The sequence below is a fragment of the Camellia sinensis genome, unplaced genomic scaffold (assembly GCF_055761805.1).
Source record: "Camellia sinensis isolate YWXY unplaced genomic scaffold, ASM5576180v1 Unanchor6, whole genome shotgun sequence".
Taxonomy (NCBI): domain Eukaryota; kingdom Viridiplantae; phylum Streptophyta; class Magnoliopsida; order Ericales; family Theaceae; genus Camellia; species Camellia sinensis.
Window position 1 is genome coordinate 11,904,977 of NW_028129474.1, and position 6,917 is coordinate 11,911,893.

General features: G+C 35.7%; 1 long non-coding RNA gene and 1 other non-coding gene across 2 annotated transcripts; one reads left to right on the forward strand and one right to left on the reverse strand.

Annotated features, from left to right (window-relative positions):
• Nucleotides 1-1,530: 1,530 nt before the first annotated feature.
• On the reverse strand, nt 1,531-4,853 carry LOC114262447 (uncharacterized). Its single transcript, XR_014359675.1, has 3 exons — nt 4,625-4,853; nt 4,457-4,505; nt 1,531-3,430 (listed from the first exon to the last, which is right to left on the reverse strand). It is a non-coding gene; the product is annotated as an uncharacterized LOC114262447 (long non-coding RNA).
• A 12-nt stretch (nt 4,854-4,865) lies between these two features.
• On the forward strand, nt 4,866-4,938 carry TRNAF-GAA (transfer RNA phenylalanine (anticodon GAA)). Its single transcript has one exon. It is a non-coding gene; the product is annotated as a tRNA-Phe (tRNA).
• Nucleotides 4,939-6,917: the final 1,979 nt, after the last annotated feature.

Consider the following 6,917-nt stretch of genomic DNA (forward strand, 5'->3'; position numbering starts at 1 on the left):
CCTCTCTCCCCTTTTTTCTTTTACTCTATGCAAAATAATCTTTGGGGGATCTTTCTTTCCAATCTCTTCCTCCTTGTGAGATCTACCGCCCTTTCGCCGTTTCTCGCCACAGAAACCACCATCACCACATCGTGGCCATCCTCCACCAGATCTGATAACTTTTTCCCTCCATATCTATGTTTTTAGTTTGCTTTTTGAGTTTTATTTTTGTTTTTATTATGTATTTTTGTTTGTCTGGATTCTATGGGTATGCTATTGGTAGCTTACCCTCTCTGACTAGTCTTAGGCTTGGTTTGGAGTACACTAAATAATACAAAAAGTCAAAAAGTTACTATCCTATTTAAGTCACATCATCTTATTTAAATCATATCACCTCTCTAACACATCACATCAAACCCAACCCAAACCCAAACCCAATCCATATAAGTCAAAAAGTCAAAAAGTATATTTTTTTAGAATATCCCAAACCAACCCTTAGTATTGATCTCTTATGATAGTTTCTTCGTTGCAATACAAGTTAGGATCTTGTATGATCATGTCTTTAATACTATTTTAGCTTTGCCTATGTGCATCCTTGCTCATTTTTTCTTTGTTTAGAATAAATTCTATTTGTGTTGACATGGAATCCATTGTAAATACCGTTTGACTTCTCTTTAATGGATTTTATATCGTTCAAAAAAAAAAAAAGAAAAAAGAAAAAAAAGAAAAGAGTAGAACTTAAATCAACCACCATACCATCACATGGATCACACCTCATTCTGGACTTTTTGTCATAATGGAGAGCACTAAATTTTATTAAATTTCTTTTTTTAAAATCGAATATCCAAACTAACTTAAGCACACTTTGATTAAACCTTAAGATTCTAAAATTAAAAATAAGACAAACCTCTAGTGACTTCAAAGTTTTGAATGTTTAATTTTTATAGATTTAAAGCCTACGTCTTGAGTTGTAAGCCATTTGGTTATTTTCTCTATCCACTAAGCCAAACCCCTTCAGGTTAAAAACAAACAAACAAACAAGTTAGCCCCTTGAAGAGTGCTAATTTTCACACACAAATTTAAAAACAAACAAACAAAACAAGAAGATACTTCTTCATAAGCATCAACGAGCTTTGGCTATTGTAGGCAACGACCTCAATTTCAGAATTAAGAAATGAAGAAGAAGAGAGTTCCATAACAGTTGATAAATGCTTCCCTTTCTTGAATGGCTCATTCCTGTATTTTCAAAGAGACATATACACAATCTATTGTTGGTATAAACCATAACAAAAGCAGGTTATTCAACAGAACTGTCTCATCTTCCATTTTTTGGTCAAGTTGGCTTGGCTATCCTGACAATTCTCAAACATTAAAGCCTTCAGCACGAAGGCATTTAAGGTGAGCATCAATCCATTTTGAACAAGCAGCTTCACCATGCTCAACAATGCATTCATCTCTCAACTTCTTAGTGTCGGGGCAAGCGCAACACATCTTCTTCTTTGGCTTCATATCTGCCCCAGATGCTGTGATGGTGGGCCCCTGGTCTTTTGATGACCCTGACAGTGCTGAGGCAGAAGAAGGGTTTTGAACTGGCAGCCCAACCATTATTCTCACCAGTACCTGGAGAATACAGAATATGAAGTAGGCAGCAGGTGCAGAAGAACAGAAAAACCAATGAAGAAAATGCAGACACCAGGGAAATGGTTGAAGCTACATAATATACAGAACAAAAGGCGAAAAAAACACACAGATTAAATGTACATCTACAAAAGTAGACTTGCATAAATAAATAAAAACCAACCCTTACTTATTGTCATAGTCATTTCAAGAATAAAAATACTATTGTGTAAAGCATATAGATGACGTAAACAACACAACAGCCTTTTTCAGCATCAGCTCTATATAGGGCCATGCGCTTCATGAAAATGTAAGGCATTTTTCTAGCACAACAGTGCATCCTAAAACCAATACTTAAAGGAGAAAAAAAGACATGGACTTATCCACATTTGTATAAACAGCTTACAAATCCAGCTTTTAAAAAAACAAATAATAATAATAATAAGTTTTTGAGCTGAAAAGGCAAATAAGCTGAAAAACTAGAAAGCTTTACCGAACACCCTAACTTTTGAAAGTACAATTGTTTAAGCACTAAATTTCAAATTTTAAGCTAAATAGGGTGTCTCGTGTTTGAGTACTGCAAGCTCCTCTCAATACACATCCTTATGACCCTTTACATATCCTCATATCAGACTTGGTGTTGCCACATTAGTATAAAATTTTTGGCCAATCCACCTTCTGATGATGAGTATAGTCAAATACATTCAATTCAAATGGTGTCTACAATAGCTTCAAGTTGCAATTTTGGGTTGAGTTAGCCAGATGCCAACTTGGCAATGTAACCAATGTGACACGTGAAATTGCAGGTTAAACATGTGATTTCAGAAGTTGAACCCGTGATTTCAGAAGTTGAACCCGTGATTTCAACTAGTTTATACACAACCCTTCAGTACACTACGCACAACAAAGAGCACTCCTAATACATAGAGAAAGAGAAGAGTCCTATGTATATATATAAAGAGAGAGAGAGAGAGAGCACAAGGTTGTTCATAGGAGTTCAACTGGTGATGAGGAAGTGCCACTGCCACTGTTCAAAAGAGGGTTTATTGTTGAAGGGTCAAAAGGTGTGTGTATATGAGTTTTTATTCAATTTTACCTGATACTATCCGTCTTCAATTTTTTTGCATAGAATTTGTGTATTTGAGCACGAGGAGGATGGATGGGCAATGGCTTGGTTGACTGACGTTTGGTTGGACTCTGTACGTCTAGGATGCTTTCAATGTAAATCAAAATGGCAAGAAAATGAAATTTCAACAATGGATTTCATGTCTACATATTCAATTTTTGCATCAAACTATGCAGACAGGACAAAAATTGAAAAATACAAAGGAGGTGTTCCAGTTGGAGAAAAATTGGTTGACTTTAGACTTGATTATATTTATGGGACTGGCAGTTTTTATTTATTCATTTTTTTGTTCCTTTTCACTTTGATAATACATTAATCCTTATACATAAAATACCTAAGATAATTGGAAGATACTTTGAACACAAAGAAACCAAATGATCAGATTATTGGACCAAAGGGAAAATGATACAAGAATATGAAAAACTATGGCATACGCTCTAGTGGATCAAGAAGTGGTACAAGGCTATGGAAAGCTACCATATTTTTCAAGTGAAATAGAATGATTGCCTTGCGTACGGTGAACATTTTGGTGAATCTGTGGCAATTCTGATGTAGTTGTTGTCGGCAATAAGTGTATTCCAGCCTTCCAGGGTCTGGTAGTGGTAGAAGGAAATGTGGGTGCACAAGGTTGAGCAAGAGAGAAACAAAAGGTCTGAAGAGAAAAGTTTGGATTTGTGTGCTGCTCTGTTCTTCTGGAAAATTTTAGATCTGGGATTGGTAATAATGACTGAAGGGAGAGGGTTAAAATTTATATAATGAACAGCTAACCAGATTAAACCCCTTTTGTACAGTAATATATATATATGTTTTTTTGATAAATAATCAAACTTTATTAGAAAGCATCACCCTTTTGTACAGTAATATTAACATTGTCCTGCAATTGCGTCAATTCATGTTACCCAAAGATATAAAACTAGAGAGAATAAGGGATACACACATATCATGCAAAGGAGCAGGATAGTTTGTTGAAGTTCAACATAGGTACTATGAGGTATGTGAGAGATTTTTACAACAAATGTTGCTAAAGATATGTACAAGAAAGAATAAATAAAAAGGAAAAATAAAAGAACAAGGCAGTCCTACATTTCCTCTCTATAGTCTTCGTATTTTGTTTATTTCTTTCTAACTCCATAGTTTTTTGGAGAGAAGTTCCCTTCCCTCAATATCATGATTGGGTCGACCAGAGGCCAGCAGATCATGGGTGAATAGAAAACCGAATATGTCAATAGCAGTTTCTGTTCCAGCAAGTTTTTCCTAGGTATAATGGAAATAGAATTCTATGTTTTTTAATTAATTGCCCATATTATTTACCAAAAAAAAAAAAAAAAATTATTCCTAGAAAAGCGCAGACATGGCAATGAATGGGTAACAATCTACATGTGTTACTCTACTCTAGTACCATAGTGTCTGATAAATATATCATAGTGGGTCATTAAACAATGTAAAAAAAACATAAATTTATAATGTGGAATCGGACAATCGAAATTCATAGAAAAAATGCCCAGCCCAGAGCTTTGTCAATTTCTTGGTAAAAAAGACACAAAGAATTAGTCTATTCAAGAATCCAATCAATTGGATCTTCAATTTACGAAGATGTTAAAAAACATAAAATGACATCAAATAAAAAGGAGAGAAGCTAGAGAAGGAAAGAAAGTAGAAACAATCAAAAATTACACACTGAAAAAACTAAATGAAGAACAGTTTTGGTATGAATGATTGGGTTAATGGACTTACGGTCCGGGATATAGTCTCTGGCGATTTGTAGTCTGTAGAACAGTTTTCTCTGTATTTGATTGAAACAAAAAGAACGGAATTAAGACAAATTTTTTTTAAAAAAAAAAAAAAAAAATTTAAATCAAAGATAAATGGACGAACTCGTTGACGGATAGAATTGAAACGAACCGAATGGTGAGCTGAGCTCCTTTTCTGCAAGATTGACAAAACGCCCCCTTATTATATTATACAGAAATGAAATGAAATGAAATCAAATCAAATCAAAAAGAGGGCAAAAGTTCTTGCTCCCCTTCAAAGAACGAACGAACAAACTGCGGTGCGGCCAAATGTTGGAGGTAGAATACATTATACATACAGAGCATTTCAAAATATATATAAATATATAAAAACTTTGTGTCTTCTTCATCAAGCGGGGATAGCTCAGTTGGGAGAGCGTCAGACTGAAGATCTGAAGGTCACGTGTTCGATCCACGTTCACCGCATTTTTACCTTCTCTCACTTAATTTATCCTTTTGCCCAATAACAAATTCAAGTCCCAAATAATGCCTTTATTTCTATTTTACAAAAATAATATAATAATAATAATTATTTTTTTAAGTTGACTGCTCTTATAAGAAACATGTGACTGTGACAAATGAAAAGGTTGACTTTAACAAAATAATACAATATAAAAAACAATCTTTATGTTTGGATTTTATGCTTATGAAGAAAACTTAAATAATGAAAAAATAAAAAAGAAAGATAACATGACAAAAGCTACATGCCTTTGTTTTGTTTGTTTCAAATTGAGAGAGGAACAATGAAATTAATAAAAATTGGCAATCATGTACCAAATTTTATTTGTCGACAGACAAATTTAGAAAAGCAAAATATATATACGTGTTAGCTATATATTTTGTAAAAGCCAGTTACAATCTGACACGTGGCAGAATAAGGGTATTATTGGAAAATAATTTAAGTCTCCAATCCTGATCGTACACGTGGTGATGATGATTGGTTCTCACATGGTCTGAGCAACATTGAATCAGTAAAGAAACGCAAGGTGACGTGGCTTCAACGATTACTCATATTCAAATTCAAATACAGGAGGGAAGCCTAACTGCAAATGGTGGCATAATGGAGCTATTTCTAAGGCAACATGATCAGCGATCATGGAGGAGCAGTTCGACGGTTCGAAGAGCAGTTCGAAGGTCATCTTCGACAAGTATAAATAGCAGAGAGACCCCCAGGAAAAGGGAGGGGACTCAGATCATAGATACCAGTCTTTATTTCATATTTCTTTCCAGTTTTACATTCCTGTACTTTCAATACCTGCACTTTACATATCTGCACTGCACTTCAATTCATAGGAGTAGTCTCAAGTAGATTCAAGTGGACTGTTGCTGTAAACCTCTTCGAGGCTGAGTTTGGACTATTGTAAGTTTTTCATTTATGAAATACTTCCATTGTTCTTCATATTAATTGTTATTTCTCTTAATTTCTCCTAAGTCAAGCCACCAGTAAAGTCCTCTTCATTGAGGCTGAAAGAACTAAAACACAATCGTCTGATAATTGATTGGCAATCACAATTTCTGTAAGGACTGATTGATCCTTGCTGGCATGCTCACATTTACAAAAATACCCTTCGAAAAGCCAAAAAGCCAACATATATTTTTGGCACGCCCGGTGGGACCATTAAAATATGGCTAGACGAAGACGACAAGGAGAAAATGAACACTTGGAGGAAGGCGTAGAAGGAGAGGTAGAAATACCTAATCCAGAGGATAATGTGGTAACACATCCTGTGGAAACTCCCATGTTATCAGAACCTTTGGTCGAACAGACCAGTACTTCTGGACAAGAACCACATGCTCGTAGTATTGGACGAAACCAAGGAATTGGACCATCCACCATTCCATCTACTCAGCCAACAAATCCATGGGATGGCTTAGTAGATGCTATGGGACAACAACTAATGAACACAATGGAAAAATGGCCAACATCCTTCTTGGATCGAATGAATAATCACCAACCAACAAACACAAGACACACGGAGGAGGTTTTAAATGTCCCTCAGCAAAGATTGGCTACAGATAAACAGCCTATGCAAGTTAATGGACATTCTAATGGTCAAACTAGTACCCAAAACTTTGAAAGACCATCACCTCAGTCTTGGTATGAACCTGTTTCGAGGCCTGCAGCGGGCCAAAATGCCTCAGTACTCAACAATGAAGCCACACAAATTGGTGGACTTGGCCAAATACAAGAAACTGGCATAAGAACAGTTACAAATCCCATGTTCGAAGCCATATCTGGTACTAGGGGGTATAATAATCCTTTATTCGAATTCACACCCGGGGGGTTGGAAGGTTTTCCCACAAATGGAAGGGATACAACATCTGTTCCAACACCTTTTGCAGGTCCTTTCACAGGACAGGCTCAAAGGGGTTACCCACACCCCCAACAGCAACTTGCACCACAG